Raw genomic sequence first — 19,628 nt, forward strand, 5'->3', positions numbered from 1 at the left:
TCTGCCCTAGAGGGTGTGCTGGTGCTCACTCTGAAGAGCTGTCTGGGGAGAGCAAACGAGCTGTGGAAACCTGGGACCATGTCAGGGAGAGTTGGCCTGGGGGTGGGAGGAGATGCTGGATTTCCCTGCTGAGTCACAGAGGTTTGCACAGACACTTTGTGCATTCTGCACATTTACAGCTAGACCGGCCCTCAAGGGTCCCACTGCCTATGTGGGGCAAGCAGTAAGTGACAAGTGATAGACCAGGGAGGGAAAATAAACTCAGGTAGTGACAACTGCTGCTGTGACTGAATCAGACAGGGGTGAGACAGAGTGGCCAGGAGGAGAATTTGGAAGGATGGCTGTCTTGGGGTTTCTACGGCTGTGATGGACACTATGACCAAAGCGACTCGGAAAGGGTTTCTTTGGCTTATGTTTCCACTTCGCTGTCCATCACTGGAGGAAGTCAGGACAGGAACCCAAGCAGGGCAGGGACCTGCAGGCAGGAGCTGATGCAGAGGCCATGGAAGGGCGCTGCTTACTGGCTCGCTCAGCCTGCTTTCTTATAGAACCAGGGACCACCAGCCCAGGAATGGCACCGCCCACCATGGGCTGAGCCCTTCCCCATCAATCACTAAGAAAATGCCTTACAGGCTTTCCTACAGCCCCGTGCTATGAAGTCATTTTCCCAGCCCAGGTTCGCTCATCTCAGATGACCACAACTTGTGTTGAGTTGACATAAAACTGCCAGCTATCAGCCGGGTGTTGGTGGCGCACGCCTTTAATACCAGCACTCGAGAGGCAGAAGCAGGCGGATCTCTGTGAGTTCGAGACCAGCCTGGACTACCAAGAGAGTTCCAGGACAGCCTCCAAAGCCACAAAGAAACCCTTTCTCAAAAAACAAAAAAAACAAACAAACAAACAAAAAAAACCGCCAGCTATCAGAAGCAATGACACTCGAGCAGAGACCTGCATCTGTGGGCAGGAGGAAACTCTGGAAGGATTTAGGTGAAGAACTTAGTCTGTGCAAAGGTCCTGTGGCGGAACCTAGTTAGGCAGCTGGAGAAGTGGAAAGCAGGCCCCAGGGGGCTGGAGCAGAGCACATGAGGGTGAAACTGGTCTCGTGGGTAGGGCCCAGGACACAGAGGCCGTGCAGATGACGGACTATCCTGTGGCTGCCATGACAACGTATCACAAGATCAGCACCTTAAAGTAACAAAAATCTCTTGTATCTTAGTTATGTATCCTAGAGTCACAGTTAAGGCGTCCTAGGCGGTCAGCCTCTGGGGCTTCTACTCTTTCTTTCATTTTTTTTTTTTTTGAGACAGAGTGATTGCTCTGCAACCCAGACTAACTTCATCATTCTTTTGACATTCATCTTACCTCAGGTCCCCACATCTGGGATTCTGGTATCCTGCCTAGCCCTGCTTTTCTGGATATTAAACTCTCCTCTTCTGACACACAGGACCTCTCTCTCTCTCTCTCTCTCTCTCTCTCTCTCTCTCTCTCTCTCTCTCTCTCTCTCTCTCTCTCTGTGTGTGTGTGTGTGTGTGTGTGTGTGTGTGTGTGTAAGAATATAGTCATGACCCATCAGATAATAATAAGTTCAATCTCCTCAAATCAGGAACCTTAACTATTTATTCTGTCATCAGTCACTTAATGATCTGCAAAGATCCTTTTTCTTTTCTTTTAAGACAAAGTCTTGTATAGCCCAGGCTACCCCTGAAGTTGATATGTGGCCAAGGATGGATTACAAACACTAGTTTATGCTGTGTTGAGAATTGAACCTGGGCCTTGAGCACGCTAAACAAACACTCTAACACCAAGCACTACACACTATGCCCAGCACACTACACCAGTGACCCTTTTAGTTCTTGAAAGTTTGCTTGGAACAGTGGTTCTCAACCTTCCAAATGCTGTGACCCCTTAATACAGTGCCTCATGTTGTGGTGGCCCCCAACCGTAGCATTATTATTTCGCTGCTACTTCAGAGCTGTAATTTTGCTACTGCTTTGAATTGTAATGTAAGCATCTGGTACGCAGGATATCTGATATATGACCCCTGAAAGGGTCACAACCCATAGGTTGAGAACCTGTGGTTTGGAGGTTACAGCAGCAGAGGGCAGCTGCTCAGAGATCCTCAGGGAAAGGCGGTCCTTCAGGGAAGGGTTGTTCTCTCCCACTGGGTGTGCAGCAGGGGCGCCCATGGAGCCCCGAGGGAGCTCAGTCATCTGAATCTACCCTGGAGACCAGTGGGATGGCAGATCACACTGTCTTTCTTTCCTTTTTTTACAGGATTTCTCTGTGTATCCTTGGCATACTTTCTTTCTTTTGGCTTTTTTTGAGACAGGAGCATCTTGCAAGGTTGCCCAGGTTGGCCTCAAATTTGCAGCAGATTGGATTCTCTTCTATCTCTCTGGTTCTTAGAGCTACCACACCTGGAGATTGATTGATTGATTGATTTCTTTTTTTTTCTTCCTTTCTTCCTTACTTCATTCACTCCTCCCTTTCCTCCCTTTTAACTAAAGTCCAGGCTAACTTTGAACTCACTACATAGCTGAGAATGACCTTGAACTCCTGATGTCCCTACTTCTAAAGTCCAAGTGATGAGTGTCATGACAAACCACGTGGGGGACCTTGGCCGATTCCATGGCAGGTGAGGGTGATTGAGTCGGGGGACAAACATGCCAGGCAGACAGAGCTTAGTGAGAAGTTTTATTAGAAAGGGGAAGGGGGAGGGAAGGAAAGAGAAAAGAGATACCGAGACAGAGAGAGGACAGAAGAGAAGAGGGAGACAGGAAAAGTCCTGTCTGCCCCAGGGGAACAGTGGGAAAGAGAGAGCAGAAAGAGAGCATAAGTGGGTGGGGGGTCTGTCTTTAAAGGGGTCTTTTGCACCTGCGTGCAGAAGAGTAGTCATGGAACCCTGGGCTGACCAGGTATTGCCCAAGCGCACTCTGCCAGGTGACAGGCCAGCCAGCATAATGCCTGCATCCTTACCATCAATGGGATTACAGGTGTGTGTCATCATACCTGGGTCTGTCCTTTGCCTTTTTTTTTTTTTTACTTTTTTTTTTTCTTTTTTGAGACGAGGTTTCTCTGTGTAGCCCTGGCTGTCCTGGAACTAGCTCTGTAGGCCGGACTCCAAGAACCACCTGTATCTGCCTCTGGAGTGCTGAGATTGAAGGTGTGCACCACCACTGCCTGGCTAACCTTTTCCTTTGTAAGATAAGTCCACAGATTTTGAGGACCAGAACAAAGAGATTTGGAATATCATTAGATGGTCATTACTTAGTCCTCCGAAGTGATGTCTGTAGGGTTCTAAACCGGCATGGTGGTGCAAGACTGTCCTCTCTTTATGGAATCAGGAGTTCGAGGTCATTCTCACATGCCTAGTGAGACCCTTTCTCAGAAAGACAAGACAGGAGCATTTTAAGATCTTGGGACTTTGACAGAATGTCTGGCTGATGGTGGCTTAACCTTTTACCCATGCAAACTCTTCTCTCCAAGACTCCTGGGACCCTTGGGCATGCACTCGCGTGTGTGTGTGGGCCCACACACACATACACACACACACACACACACACACACACACACACACACACACCATCCAAAACAGCTACTCTGCAAATGAAAAGTGCATTTCAGTACTGCAAAACTGTAACCCAGAGACCAGTCCAAGTTTAGCACAAAGCTGGGGTGGGCCCTTAGCTTTATTATGACACAGAGAACAATAAGGGGATTGTTTTTGAGGCAGATTCTAAAACAGTAGTGTGTTTTTGTTTTGCCTTTGGTTTGCATTCTGCCGTTTTGGTTAATCCCACTTTCATTCCTTTCAAATGGCATCGTGGAGCCCTGGCTCAACCACAGCCACCCCCATCAGAAAAAGTGGGAGGGGATCTGAGCTAAGCTGGAGCCAGCTACCCACCCAGAGCCACACTGATACAATGAGAGCTCGGGGACAGACAGACAGACAGACAGACAGACAGACAGACAGACAGACAGACAGCCGGGGGTGGGGAGCCAGCTTGGCCCTCTTTCCAGGGATGGTCTCTGCTCACACAGAGCACCTGTGACCAGCCACTTGCTCCTATTCATTTTTGCGCAGGGCTCTATTCTGTCAAAAGTCTGGGCCTGCCAGGATCGGGGAGACACTGGGATTCTTCATAGAGCAGATGAACCTCATCATGTAAGGCCTGTAGTCCTAACTACAGTGGCAGGGGGATCACCCTAAGTTCCAGGTCAGCCTGGCCTGTATAGAAAGACCTTGTCTCAGGAATGTCAACAGGCCCAGGAACAGTGAGTGGCCCCTGCCTTTAATTCCAGCACTCAGGAGGCAGAGGCAGGCGGACCTCTATGAGTTTGAGGCCGACCTGGTCTACATAGTGAGTTCCAGGTCAGCCAGTGCTACCTAGAGAGATCCTCAAACAAAACAAAAACAAAAAACAAACAAATAAACAAACAAACAAAAAACCAAAAAGCATGACCACAACAAAACCCTAATTAACTGGCTAATTAAAATGAGAGATGATCTTAAAAAAAACCAACAGGGGCTGGGAGTATGACTCAGTGGGTTAAGGCACTCACTATCCGTGCAAGCCTGAGGACCAGGATTCGAGTCCCTGGCATCCAGGTAAAAAGCTGGGCTAGTGGTGACTGTGACTCCAACACTGATTCAGTGAGAGACGCTGCCTTGGAGCAACAAGACAGAGCAATAGCAGAGGAACATGCCCGACAGAGGGCTCACCCGCACCCCCTCCGCGATGGGGGGCTCACCCGCACCCCCTCCGCGTGTGTACACATGACAAAAACAAGAAGACAGACTAGAAGAGTTGAGAGATGCTGTAATGAGAAAACAATACACAGAGCAGGTCACTGAAGGATACTAGCACCATTTTGATGAACAATTCTGAGAAACGCACAGGAGGCTTCCTGCGGGCTTCTCGGTTCCCATACTGACGGTTACGTCATTGTGCTGATGCCGTGGGGTGCTCCTTCCAGTTTAGCTATTAAATAAGAATTCATTCATTCATCCGCATGTTTTACTCCAGCCACAGCTCCTTCTGCAGGTCCATCTCTGCCCTTTAGTGAATGTCTGCCAAGACTTGGATGAATTTTCCCAGATCTTTTTCTATGTTTAAGTTTTCTCTGATTATATGTACAAATATAGAGACTTGAGTGTGCTTATTTAAAAACCTTTACTTGCTTTAAAATGGGATTATTACACATATTGAAATATTTTTAATTATTATTTATTTTCTGTGTGTGGTTGCTTTGCCTGAGAATGTTTTATGTGCACATACATGTGGTACCTGAGGCGGCCAGACGAGGGCAGTGCATCCTCAGGAACTAGAATCCCATCTGGCATGTGAATGGATCCGGGACTCCAACCAGATCCTCTGCAAGAGCAGCCAGTGCTCTTAGCTGCTCTTGTGCATGTGGGGTGGGTGCGCCCATGGGTGTGTGTGTGTGTGTGTGTGTGTGTGTGTGTGTGTGTGTGTGCGTGCGTGCGTGACAATTGATCGCCTGGTACAGCATGTGTGTGGAGGTCAGAGGTCAGCCTCCGGTTTTGGTCCCACCTTCCACCTTAAGGTTCTGAGGCTGCTGGTTCTAGGCAAGCTGTCCCCAGAGCGATTAGGTATTCTCCTGCTTCTCCTCCCATCTCACTTGTGGGGACACTGCACTGTGTTCGGCTTTACAAAGGCTCTGGTATTAAAACTCAGCTCCCCAAACTTGTACATCAAATGCTGATGTTGACCCTCCGTAGTGAAAATTCCACTACTTGGGGTGGCTAGATAGTCCCTTCCTCACCCTACCACAGGCTGACACTGACTTCCAGTCAGGCTGGTGCCAAGGTTTTGGTGTTTCGAGACAGGGTTTCTCTGTGTAACACCCCTAGCTGTCCTGGAACTCGCTCTGTAGACCAGGCTGGCTCCGAACTCACAGAGATCTGCCTGCCTCTGCCTCCTGAGTGCAGGGATTAAAGGTGTGCGCCACCGCCGCCCTGCTGATATATATATATATATATATATATTTATTTATTTATTTATTTTTTAGGACGGGGTCTCATGTAGCCCAGGTTAACTTTAAACTCACTATGTAACTTCAGATCCTCCTTTCTTCACCTCTCCACAGCTAGAATTATGGGCATGTGCCGTCACACCTGCTTTATTGCTTGACATTTTAAACTGAGAAGCAATTCCAGCAGGGCAATGGTGGCCCATGCCTTTAATCCCATCACTCAGAGGCAGAGGCAGGCAGATCTTTGTGAGTTTGAGACTAGCCTGGTCTATAAAGTGAGTTCCAAGACAGCCAGGGCTACAAAGAGAAACCCTAGTTACTTTCTTGGGAGACAAGGTTTCCTCACGTAGCCCAGGCTGACCTAGAAATTTCAATCCTCCTTTTTCAGTGTCCCAAGTGCCAGGATGGCATACGCACCATCGCATCTTGAATGTTTTAAACTTAAGCATCCATTTACAAACGAAAATAGAAAAAACAATGATTTACAGGAGAAGGCTGCAGCTAAGTGAGTAGCATGCTTGTCTAGCAGGCATGCAAACCTGGTGCTATGTGTCTTCAATTCCCTCAGTGCGGAGGCAGGAGGAGCAGAAATTCCAGGATCAGGAATTCAAGGATCGTTTACTATCTATAGATTTTGAGGTCATCTTGGGCTGGGTGAGACCTTGTTTAAAAAAAACAAAACAAAACAGAAGGAAAGGAAGGAGAAACGAATGAAGGAAGGAAGGGGAAGGAACAAAGGAAGGAAAAAGAAAGAAAAATCACACACACAAAACCCACAACACAACAGAATCTAAAGCCAAACAACAGAAATCGACAAACGCCAGAGTTGGGAGAATATGGGGTAGGAGCCCTTGTTCACTGATGTTGGGAAATAGCAAGGAGGTGAGGGTGGTGGTGTTTCCTTGGTAAAAATTAAGACTAAACCCGGCTTGGTGGCTTATATGCCTGTGTATATTCGTGGCATTCAGAAGACGGAGGCAGGGGAATAGTGAGTTAGGTCCAGGCTAATCCAAGCTACACAGAAGATCCGGGTCAAAAGGCAACCAACCAATCAGCCACACAAACGAGCAAACCGTGTGGTTTCAAACTATCAGGCGTGTAGCAATTTGTTACAGCAGCAATAAGACACCTCCACTGGGTGACCACTGTCTTGTCGTAATGTTTCTGGCGACCCGGCCATCTGCTCAGACGCCCTGTCACCTTACCCTCAAACTCTCCTACAGACCATCCATCCGCCGGTCGGGGCTCAGGCTCCAGGTCGGTGAACACGAAGGACACCTTCAGTTTCTTTGGTCTGGGAGGGTGTCGAGGGCAGATGACAATTCCCTTAAATTCTCCAGTTGCTCAGCAGCTGGCCATCCTCATCCCGGCCGCCCTCTGCAGAAGCCACTGCACCCTGCGACTCGGAGCCAGGTGTCTAGAATTGAGTAACAGTAACTCGCCCTTGTGTTTACGACTACAGTTCTTTTTTTATAGAACGTAAGACAAACAGGTTTCCCTTGTTGTTTTCAGTGGCAACAACTAGACGCCAGTTTGAGAAGAGGGGGAGCCTTGTCAACCGTGTGTGTGTGTGTGTGTGTGTGTGTGTGTGTGTGCGTGTGTGTGGTTTATTTAGTTTTTTGCTTTTTTGAGTCTAAGTCCATAGCCCAGGCTGGTCTGGAACTCAGGGCGATTCTTCTGCTTTAGATCACTGCATGCTAGAATTACAGGTGACGGTCACCGCGCCCTGCTAGTGCCGGTGCTTTTTAACCCTGGGTGGACGGGACTGTACAAGTCGCACAGAGAGGGAGAGACGCAGGCTGAAGGCACCAAACAAGCTCGTGCAGATGGCGGCAGCGGCAGTGAGGGCGAGAATGTGGATGAGAACAGGAATACGGATGTAAGGGGGCGGCTTGGCATCGCAGAGTGCCAACAACTAAAGTAAACACGAGAGGAAAGTTTATGTATGTCAGGATGGCCGAGCGGTCTAAGGCGCTGCGTTCAGGTCGCAGTCTCCCCCTGGAGGCGTGGGTTCGAATCCCACTTCTGACAAACTGATACTTTTCTTGTAAGTTTAAAGTAGGTAACCACTGAAGAACACTCGCGTCTTGGTCCTTTTAATTGCCATCGTACACTTTTCAAACCCATCCTCTTCCTAATACGTACCTTTTTTATTTGAAACTGTAAAACGAATTCAGGAGAGGTAGAAAAATTTTAAAACTCCCACTCTGCTCCTGCCAGTGCCACCCCCTTCCCAAATTTGCTTCCGGATTTTCAGGGAGGATTACAGGGAAAGAAAATAGAAGTGCTGTCAGAAGTGGGATTCGAACCCACGCCTCCAGGGGAGACTGCGACCTGAACGCAGCGCCTTAGACCGCTCGGCCATCCTGACAACTGAAGGAAGGGATTGTAGGCATAGCTCTTTGTAGGATTCTCAGTGTGCGCATGCGCACCGAGTACAAGTTGCCGTACGGGGCGGAGCAAGTGCCCTGTGCAGTGCGACAAAGCAACCAGAAGAGGACGCTCGCCTCCCGCTGGAAAATTCGAAAGGCACTAGACTCGTGTATGTTCTATTGGGATGAAAACAGAAAAACTGCCTTTCAGCTTTGTCTCCTTCGGATCTGCCACCAACCTTGCATTTTCGTGGGGTTTTTTTTTTGCGTGTCTTTTTGGCACGTGACAATCAGGTCCGTATATACTAGTGACAGCTAACAGTGCTTGGCCTCTGCTACCCAGACCCGGTGACGTCCCAAGGTCCCGGCCCTGTTGCCCAACAGTGATCAAAACCGCAGCTTCCCATTTGCACGGTTACTGGTTTGTTTCAGACTCTAGCTTGGATGAACTAACTGTGCGGCGGCACGGTCTGATCCGGGTTCTGGCCGGTCCCCGGTGCCCACACAGCGTCAGCGACACAGTGAGTGTGCAGGACAGACCTCCCCTACCCCGCGCCGCCTCTCGTCCTGCGGTTTCGTGACGCATCACCTTCTTCTCTTCCTTTTTGCCCCCTTCTTTTCAAACCTCAGACTTGCTCACCAGCACCAGAGAATCTCAGCCCCGTGGGTGCCGTTCCCCATGGGATTTCTAAAGGTTGAAGGCACCTTCCTCCTCCTGGGACCTCAGGCGTCTGGGGCGCTAGGCTTCTCGGAGGCCGCAGACGCACCGGCGCGGGGACCGGAGCCCTTGCTGTGTGACGATGGCCGGCGCGGGTTCTCCCCGTGCTGAGGATCTGAAATGAGAGTCCGGGGGTCAAGCCCAGAAGACGTGATCACCATGATTCAGCGGGTCCCTCGGAGACCTCGCATTTGCCTGAGATTCTGTAAAGAGAGGTCCGAGGAAGGAGACAGGACCGCCCACACCTGCCTCAGGGTACCCAGGGCTTGGGATGTAATCTGGGTGAGTCAACAGAGACCCTGGTTATTATTCCCGATGTGTCCAGACTCCCACGTCGGTTTGCAATGGCCTTTCCTGAAATGCACGTCGTGCCGACAGTGTAACCAAACCTAGATAAACATCTGCCGAGCACCTGACGTGTGTCAGATGCTTCCGGGTGCCTTGAGCGAGCCTGGACGCCCTCACTCAAGTCTGCTTCATGGGAGGAAGGCGAGACATTCGATGGATAAGCTCGAGGACGGAAGGGATGCTTGAGAGTCTGAAGCAGAAGAAAAGACACACACTGTCCCCTTGGGCGCACCCATGCAGCTGACGTTTCCGTTTGTGTTAAATAAACTTATTCATTCATTTTTTGTGTATGTGAGCTTGTGCGTGTACAGGTCACAAGACGAGCTCTGTGGAGTTGGCTCTCTCTCCTTTAACCTACACGTGGGCTTAGACTCAGGCTGTCAGGCTTACACTGCAAGCGCCTTTACCCTGAGCCATCTCTCTGTCCCCTTCGATTTTTCTTTTCTTTTTCTTTTTCTGGACAGGGCCTCTCTATGCAGCTCTGGCTGGCCTTGAGACTCAGAACTCTGTCTTCCAAGTGCTGTGATAGCAGGGGTTCTAATTTGCTTGTCTGTAGCTATGGCAAACAATCATGACCAAAAACAGCTTGGGGAGGAAAGGGTTTATTTCATCTAAGTAGTCCGTTATCCAGGGAAACCAGGGCAGGAGCTTGAAGCAGAAACCACAGGGGAAGGGCTCCCTGGCCGGCTCCCAGGCTTTCTTATTCGGTTCAGGCCCACCTGCCTAGGAATGTACAGCCCCTGCATGGGCCTTCACTGTCAAATTAGTGACAGGCCAGTCTTACTTGCGTTCAATTCCTGGAAACTATGTAAAGGTGAAAGGAAAGAACCAGCTCCTTTAGTAGGTACTCCCTTTCTCTCTCTCTCTCTCTCTCTCTCTCTCTCTCTCTCTCTCTCTCTCTCTCTCTCTCTCTCTCTCTCTCTCTCACACACACACTCTCTCTCACACACACACATACTCTCACACAAACTTGATCACACACACACCACACACACCCCACCAATAATAATAATAACAATAATGGCTATGTGACAGAGGTAATCCTTCAGTTGAGGTTCCCACGTCCCAGGGGGGTTGGGTTGGCAACCAAAGTTCACCATCAGGAGCCATGTGCACCACAAAGTCCTGCCTCAGTAGCTGAGACCATGACGGACTCCTGCCTTTCGAGCCTTTTTAGTCAGTGTGGAACACAATCAGCCATCGTCCTGCAGGCACTAAGATGTCTGTTTATCCATTTTTACATTCGTGCCAGCCTTCTTCTCAATTGTCAGCAAGCAGGCTGGCCTCGAACTCACAGAGATCCACCTGCCTCTGCCTCCTGAGTGCTGGGATTAAAGGTGTGCGCCACCACCGCCCGGCCCTCCTTTCTGTTTCTTATGTGTGCATGATTGTGGGGCGTATGTGTGTGCTCAATCGTGGCAGCCAGAGAATGAGCTCAGGAGCTGCTCCTCAGACCCTGGCCATTTGTGCTTTAAGACAGGGTCTTCTACTAGGATGTGAGATTCGCCACTTATGCTATGGTGGCTGATCAGTGACACCTCCCCTCCCTGCATTGGATCCCCAGGGCAGAGATTACAAGCATGCACAGGCACTGTGACATCCACATAAAGGCATCACACACCTCATGGCATATAGCCACTCCCCACAATAATAGTAATTAATGATAGTAATAATAATAATAATAATAATGAGTAAGATTTGGCAGACAAGCAAGTGATTGGGAGCCACACTTGGTGGTGCAAGCCTTTCATCCCAGCACTCAGGAGACAGAGGCCAGTTGGTCTCTGTGTGAGTTCCAAACTCTCCAAGTCTATCCAGTGAGACCCTGTATCAAACCAAAAACAAACGAAAGTAACGATTAAGAATGGTTAGGGGCTTTCACAAATAGTGGGTAGAAAAGGCCTCACAAAGCTTCCGTGAGTTCAAAAGGAAAGACACAAAATCCGTGTTGTCTGGATGGGAGACAGTGAATGCAGGGGTCTCGGGCAGGGGAGGGGGCTCTCGAGGAGGGGAGTGGCACATTGGAGCCAGTGAGACAGGAGAATCGGGATGCAGGGGCCTCAGGTCAAACCAGGCGGGGTCCTAGGGAGAGGACTTTAGCATATGATTGTCTGTAATGTAATCATCGGAGTCCATATGGTGGGTCCTGATGGCCCTTAAAACAATTCCTTTAGCTGTACGTGGAAAAACAGGTGAGAGTTAGAGAGGAAGCAGGGAGACTTGGCTGGGAAGGCCAGATAGAGTGGAGGCCTCCTGGAATGTGGGGGACACCAGGATACAGAGAGAGGCTGCCTGGCCTGTGGGGACATCAGGATACAGAGAGAGGCCGCCCGGAATGTGGGGGAACCAGGATACAGACAGGGGCCTCCACGCCACAGGAAGTCATCAAGACCACAGAGACAGGTGCTCGCAGGCAGAAGTTGGAGTTTTACTTTCAACCACGTTGCTCAAGGTCCCGGTTGGCGCTGGGGCCCAGCGCTCCTGGACCACCCCATCTCCAGTACCCCAGCTTTCCGGAGTGCACATCCCTTCACAGAGAAGGCAGGTCCGGAGCACAGGTGGGCTGCCGCAGCCTCTCCCTGGCCTGTAGGGATGAACACTTGCCAGGCAGCCGCGTCTCCTACCCCTCGTACCTTTGTGGGTGACCACTTTCTGGCCCAGAGGAGGCTGCTCACAACCTCATTCTGACCTGAACTCCCCAAAGCCCACAACATCGTCCTTCCTCTAGCCAGAGCCCCGAACGGCCACTACAGCCTGAGGACAAACCTCCCCCCTCCCTCCTGGCCAAGCGTCTGTCCATCTTAGGGAGGAAAGTCCCTGGGCTGACCTGGAAAATCCACCAGCAGCAGGGGAAGTCCCCGTGTGGCTCCTGAGGTGCTGGGCTCTGGTCACCAGTGTAGCCAAGTGGTCACATGGGGAGACCTGGAGACTATTCAGAAAAGAGGTGCGCTCCTAGTATTCCCGTGGCACCGGCTCGCATCACACCCTCTTCCAGGGGAAACGGAGGCTGGAAGCCAAATTTTAGCAAGTGCCTTCTTATCTCCGCTGTGAACTTCATGGCCCTAACAGCACCACAGTGATGTATGTCATCCATATTTAATGGATGAAAAGAATAAAGTTCAGAGAGGCAAGTAGCTAGCTGACAGACAGCTAATAAACGCGCCTGTTTATCTGCAGCAAAACTCCCTCCTTTGGGGGTTGGTGCTGAAGAGTGCTTGCTGTTGCTTCAGAGGACCTGAGTTCGGGTCCCAACACCCACGTCTGCAGCTCCAGGAGATCCCACGCCCTCTTCTGGCTTCCAAGGGCACCTACATGTGCATATATAGAATTTTAAAAGAGGGAAAAAAAAGGCTTCTACAATGCTGTGTGTCTGCTGCTATGCTGGTGACTTCCTAGGTAGTCTCTTCATGATCTTGGCGGCTGAGTCGTCTCTCCAGCCCATCCAGCTTTATAATTAACACCAAGGTGCCTGAAACAGATTTTCTTTAGCTTCCCAATACTGACTTTAAAATTATTTTTGACAGAGATCTCATTCTATAATTTATGCTGGTCCCCGATTCATGGCAAATCTTCCTGCCTCAGCGCCAGAGTGCTGAGATTACATGCACGAACTACCAGGCCCAACGTCCAAGCGAGTCTTTGCCCTCCAGCCCTGCAGTACCTCATGACTCTGCCTCATCCTGGTCTCTCTCCCTTGCCCCCTTGAGAGGAAGAAGAAACTTTCAAGCTATGAGAGCTTGCTGAGTCAGGTGCAGGCTGGACCTGGAGGGCTGTTTTTAGCACTGTTTTCATTATTAAAGGAGACTAAAAGAATGGGTTAGGTTTTTCCCAGCATGGCTGTCCAAGCAGTATGGCCAAGGTTTTGTGTTCCTGGCTGTGCTTTCCTTGGCTGAAGGAGGAGGGCAGACGCCGTCAGGCGCCAGGGATGAACTTGTGCCAGGGCTCTGGTCTGGCATCTCAGCCTCTGTGGGAAAGCAGGACATCCCAGGGGACAGGAAGTGTGACAATGAGGTGGATGAGGTAGGCAGAGTCTTTAAGGCAAGAGGTGAGGCCTATAAAAGACCTCCAAGGTTACCCCCCCCAACCACCCTCTGTGGCCCAGTTTTTCATTTTGAATGGGTCACATGGACTGTGAGTGTTTCCGTGTGACCAGAATGGTATCAAAGCCAGGAGTTTACTTTCAAGTTCTCTGGAATGCTTAGCATGGCCTGAGGAAAACTTTGACCACCCTAGAAAGAGATGCCCAGGAGCAATGGAGACTCCCCTGTTTGCCACCCTGCAGAGCAGGAGCATGGAGAGCCTGTGGATTGGGGACACAGGGTTCACACCAGCTTCTGCTCTCTGCCAGCTCTGCGATCTTAGGGGGCGTGACTTGGCCACAGTTTCCCACCCTTCAAGGGTGGATTCTGCAATGGAACCTGTGGACAAGTTAGGACAAACCGGGCACTGGCTGACCTGGCACGCAGAGCTGCCTGTGAGGGGGACTCTGGTGACACAGGCAAGACTGCATCTCTCCACCTGGTGAATGCCGTGGGGCGGGGTCTCACTGCCAATTCTCCACCTGGTGAATGCCATGGGGCGGGGTCTCACTGCCAATCCAACCCCACAGCGGGGCTTCCTGTAACGTCACCCACCCACCCCCAGGCTGTCCTGCCTGCCTCACCCGAGGCACCCAGAAACCTGTCCAGCATCTCTCCCACCGCCTTCCCCTCCAAGCCCTTCCCCTCCATCCCTTCTCTCTTTCCATGTCCTTCTCCTTCTCTTTCCCTCCCCTTCTTGCTCCCTCCCTTCCTCCTCCTTTTTCCTCCCCTTCCCTTCCTTTCCCTTCCCTTCCCTTCCCATCCCTTCCCTTCCCTTCCCTTCCCTTCCCTTCCCTTCCCTTCCCTTTCTTTCCCTATCTCCATTCTTGGTGCTGAGGATCTAACCAGGGCTGGTTCATGCTAGGCAAATGCCTTCTACCGAGTTACATCTCTAGTTCCCACTACAACACGCCTCTATTGTTGTCTGGGACGGAATCTCACTATTTTAGCCAAGACCGGCAACCAACTCATGATCCTCTTGCCCCAGCCTCCCGAGTCCTAGGCCTGTGCCGCCACACTCACCCCCGTCCCTCCTTTCTGATCTCCCACACAAAGTCTGCTTGCTCCTTGTGGCCTGTCCCCAGTCATCTCTCCCCAGATCACACAGGATGGGTTCCGAATTTCGTCTTTCCCATGCCATTTCAAATGTGCCTTTGTGATGCGCTGGCTAACGTGTTCGCCTCTCTTCTCACTCACCATCCAGCTTCCCTGACTCAGGTCTAATTTATCTGCCGATTATGTTTCTCCCCCACCAGGCTCAGCTTTGGGAAAGCAGATACCTTGCCATGGGCTTTCAACCGGAAGTACTGGTCTGGAGGCTTGGTAAAGACAAATAGATTGAGGATGGACAGAGGGGTGGGTAGGCAGATGGATGGATTGATGGGTGGAAAAATGGATGGATAGACAACAGACAGACAGACAGATAGACAAATGGATGGGTACAGTCCAGGAAGTTGGGGTCCTCTCTGCTGAGGCATTCTGGTGCTTTCCTTCTCTTAGAACTTTTATTCCTGAGCCTTGCTGCTCAGCCCTCCCCATTGGCACACCAGTCCTTCCCCCGCCTGGGCTGGGAACCTCCAGCCTTCCTGTTTATACCGATTTGGTTTATTTTTTATTTATACATGGTCAAGAATTATTAAAAGCTAACATGTTGTTTGCGAGTACTGTTTTGTTTTCCCTCCAGACTCTCTTGAAGGCTATTCATTCTGCCTCTCTGGTCTAGCAGGTTACATTTTTAAATTGATTTTCATGTGTGTCTGCGTGTCATGCCGGGGTACGTCTGTGACGGTATGCCACGTGTGCTCAGTGCCCACAGCAGTGGGAAGAGGGATTGGATCCCCGGGAGCCTATTGTGGGTTCTGGGAAGGAACGTGCTTTTCCGACAGAGCAGGGAACCACCGAGCCACCATTCTAGAGCCTCTGATGGGGTTTCCTGCTCTTTTGCTGCTCCAGAGCTTTCCCGGGAGGCTGTGTCCTTAGCACTCGGCATGGGGACGTGTCTAAGTCTAGGACTTAGCATTCACCTTGCTACTTGTTTCCTGGGATAAAACCATTAAAACAGAGGAAGCACCGCTATACTACATGGGAAAGAGCCTCCCATTCCCGGCCACCATGTCCCTGCCTCCCCCACCCGTTAGATTATTTAAAGCAGCTGAAGGAGATGGACAGTGGAAAGAGGGGCTTGGCCTGACCTTAGGCAGGACCCTGTTTACTCCCAGGGAGTGGGGCGATCGTGTCACCCACATGTGCAAATGGCTAAAGTGCTTACAGAAGATGGGGTGCGGCCCCTTATAGGTGTGGAACTGACTTCCGTGGTCTGAACGGGAAGCTGGGAGGTGTCTTTCTGCAGGAAACTGTCATCACTCCTACCCTTGTCCCCATATGCTGTCCTGTTCTGCTCAGTCTACTCTTAGGCCTTCCCTTGCACAAAGGCCTTGATAATCTATTTTCGATAGCATATGCAGTACTAGTTGCCTTAGGGGTTCTGTTACTGGGATGAAACACCACGACCAAAAGCAAGTTGGGAAGAAAGAATTGTTTGGCCTATTCTTCCACACCATAACCCGCCACTGAAGGAAGTCAGGACAGGAACTCAACCTGGAGGCAGGAGCTGATGCTGAGGCCATGGAGCAGCTGTGTTTACCGGCTCCCCATGGCCTGCTCAGCCTGCTTTCTTAGGGACCAGCATCCCCAGCGATGGCGCCATCCACCGTGGGCTGGGCCCTCCCCCACCAATCGCTAATTAAGAAAATGCCCTAGAGCTGGGTCTTATGAAGGCGTTTTCTCAATTAAGGTTCCCTCCTTTCAGAGGACTCCAGCTTATGTCAAGTTGATATAAAACTGGCCAGGACACTGGTCACACCTTTTTGAAAATTCTGCCACACTGGGGTGCTTCACTCATTTCTACTTACATTTTTGGGTTGTTACCTCTATGGCAGGTGTTGTATTTCTCGTGGACAATGCTGGGCTCCCTGGCTCACCCACCTGCAATGTCAGGAAAAAGATCCTCCTGCTGATGGGGGGCACTGGGGATGCAGGGAGGAGGGAATGGAGAAGGAGGCAGAGGAGGAGAAGCCTGCTCTGTTGTGCTGACAGGAAGGAAAGACACTCTAGCTGGGGACCCCAGAGTGAGTGAAAGCCCTGGGCAGGACAAAGAACAGAGTGTGAGGAGACCTGGGTGGCCAGCGAAGCCTGAGAGTAGAGATGGGGTGTGCACTTCCCCTGGGGAGCTGGGGCTCTGGGGATGTACAGAGACCGTGTCCCACTGCACCTGAGGCCCGGATGGGAGCTGCTTCCCCCGCCCTTCAGGGTCAGCTCTAGATCTACCGTGTATGGGTCCAGTACCACCAGCTCTCTGAGGCCCAACCCCATCCAAGCAGGACTTCTGAGGAGAGAGAGGGGCTGTGCCTGTGGAAGGGTAAGGGAGCACAACACTTTCCCATAGGTTCTGAACCACTGAGGATTTGAACCACTGAGGATTTCAACATTTCCTCATTAACCCACATGAACACAGGAGGCCCCTGGGCTGGCACAGAGTGGGACTTGATCCTGTGGGGAATGGTCAAATTGCTGAATGGATAGAAGGGGGAGATACCCTCCTCAGCAGCCAGACATTAGCTGGGGAGAGTCCAATCCCAAGATGTAATCCCAGGACAGGAACACAGACCTAGTCCTCAGCTGCAAACACACAAAAGAGTCTGAATTGGAAGTGTATTCAGTAATGAACATTCCTAGGATGCTTACAAGGTCCCAGGAGGGTGGGGGAGTCCAAGCAGGCTCTGCCATGTGGAGGGAGGTCTATGGTGGGAACATCTATAGCCAGGGTGTCACAGAAGTCACAAGGCCAGGGAAGGCTTCCGGCAGTGTGTGTGTGTGTGTGTGTGTGTGTGTGTGGTGTATATGTGTGTGTGTGTGTGTGTGTGGCGGGGAGGCAGTAGTGAACCTCTTTTAAGCTGGATATAGTGATTCATGTCTGAGGGGCCAGTGCCCAGCTACTTAGAGGTGGTGAGATTGCATTGGAGATGTTTGAGAAGGCAGGAGGACCTCAAGATGGAGACTTGCCTGAGTACCATGCTTTACCATACCATACCATACCATACCATACCATACCATACCATACCATATATAATACGATATTAGCAAGACCTTGTCTCAAAGAAACAAAACCAACGACAAAAGAAGCTGAAAACAACATTTGCATTTTGGAATAGCCCGTTGCTTTTTTCGGGATGGCTGGGGCAATGTTTGCGGTCCTAGGGAAAGAGAATCAGAACCACTGTGGCTAAGGCCAAGATGTGAGGCTAGCCACCGGCAGGACTTCAGGCTGTGCAGGCTCCCGTGAGGCAGTTTGGGATGTGCCTGCCTGGCCTGGATAAGACAAGCATGCTGCTTCTAGAAGCCCCTCGGGTTTGGACACCAGCCTGGGGCCTGGAGCCCAGCCAGTAACTGGGGAGGACAGCTACCTGCAGGAAAGGCTGTCACTTGCCAAAAGCTAGGGAGATGGGACTTGGCCAGCTATAGCCTGATTTCCTTTGCCTTTTTCCATTTAAGGTCCCTTAATTCTTCCTCCCAGTGAAAGACCCAAAGCTCCCAGCTTCTGTCATATTTCCTTCCCTGGGGGAGGGGCAGAGGCAGAAAGCTTTCACTTTCCCTTTAGACCTTCATCACAACGGGACTTGAATTTCCCTTCTCTCTCTCTCTCTGAGATTTCAAAAATATGTTATTTTTGATTATGCGCACAGTTGTGTATGTGTACTGAGTGTAGGTGCTCCAGGAGGCCAGACGTGTAGGATTTCCCTGGAGCTGAAGGAACAGGCAAATTTGAGTCACCTGATTATGGGTGCTTGGAAGTGGACTAGGGTCCTCTGCACAGGCAGCACCTGCTCTTAACTGCTGAAGCCCGCTGCAACCTCCCTGTAGCCCCCGTACTCCCTCCCTTCTTTCCCCTCTGGATTTTATGGGGGGGGGGTGTTGGTATGGCCTCACCGTGTAGCCTCAGCATAGAACTCACTATGTAGACTAGGCTGGATTCATAGAGAGCCTATCTTCCTTGACACAGTGTCTCACTTTGTAGACCAGGTTAGCCTAGAACTCATGATCCTCCTGCCTCTACGTCCCAAGTACTGACATTATAGGTGTGTGTCACCATACCTGGCAAGGTTTGACATTTGTAAACTTCCATGTCTTTTTTTTTTTCTCTTTCTGGCCATCTTTTCCCCTTTCTGGACAGAGATCCTGTCCTGGGAGGCCAGAGGTATGTGGAGGGGTGAGCATCCTTGTGTTAAAAGGAAATCCCAACTGCCTAAATAAACTTCCCAACTTGCAGAGCTCCGGCACACACAATGCAGCAGGCAATGCAGAGCCCAGCGCGGTGTTGGTAGAGCCGGATGGTCGCCACCGTTTGTTCCACACCGCAGGTGCCCCAGGCACTGAGCAGCGGCTGCGTGTCCTGTGTGGTGGCTTGCTTGCGCACTGTCAAAGCATCCAGCCAGGAAAAGTGCTCTTGTTCCGTCTTACGAATGAGGAAACTGAGGCTGGGAGAGCTGGGCCCCAGCCCATTGTCCTGTGTCCCTGTCTCCCTGCCTTGGGAAGTGCACTCTGTGACTGACAGGGTAAGTATGTAAACAGTGCTGATTCTTCCCAGTGGGGCAGTTAGCAGATGTCTCTGCTCAGTCTTGGGCAGGGAAAGTGGAGTTTGGATACTCGTCTTTTATTACCCACAGCAGGGAAGTGACTCAAACTTTCCTCTAGGACAGACTTGGGACCCTGGAAAGTCCCAACTGCCCAACTAACAGCTCCCAAGTTACTGGGTGCAGAGCCGTCCTCTAAGAATGGTCTCAGGGGATTCCCCTGTGGGTGAAGAGGGGGCTTCCAGCAACCAGGATTGCATTGGCTAATACTGACAGTCAATTGGACAGAATCTACAGTCACCTTGCAGACAAACCTCAGGTACGTCTGTGAAGGAGTTTGTAGGTTACATTAATTGAGGTAGTAAGACCCATTCCAAATGCGGGTGGCACTGTGCCATTCTTGAACAAAAAGGAGAAGGCTAGGCCTGCCCCCCTCCCTCTGCTTCCTGACCTGGGAAACTGAGGCTAAGCCCATGGCTTTCCT

At 50.8% G+C, this 19,628-nt stretch overlaps 1 long non-coding RNA gene and 2 other non-coding genes across 3 annotated transcripts; 2 read left to right on the forward strand and 1 right to left on the reverse strand.

Moving 5' to 3' along the window:
• Nucleotides 1-7,944: 7,944 nt before the first annotated feature.
• Trnal-cag lies at nt 7,945-8,028 on the forward strand. Its single transcript has one exon. It is a non-coding gene; the product is annotated as a tRNA-Leu (tRNA).
• Nucleotides 8,029-8,285: 257 nt separating this feature from the next.
• Trnal-cag lies at nt 8,286-8,368 on the reverse strand. Its single transcript has one exon. It is a non-coding gene; the product is annotated as a tRNA-Leu (tRNA).
• Nucleotides 8,369-8,509: 141 nt separating this feature from the next.
• Nucleotides 8,510-9,714, forward strand: LOC121137906. The gene is made up of 2 exons (XR_005875173.1): nt 8,510-8,890; nt 9,000-9,714. It is a non-coding gene; the product is annotated as an uncharacterized LOC121137906 (long non-coding RNA).
• The last annotated feature ends 9,914 nt before the right edge of the window (nt 9,715-19,628 follow it).

Source organism: Mesocricetus auratus, unplaced genomic scaffold (genome assembly GCF_017639785.1).
Source record: "Mesocricetus auratus isolate SY011 unplaced genomic scaffold, BCM_Maur_2.0 Super-Scaffold_100714, whole genome shotgun sequence".
In the NCBI taxonomy this organism is placed as follows: Eukaryota; Metazoa; Chordata; class Mammalia; order Rodentia; family Cricetidae; genus Mesocricetus; species Mesocricetus auratus.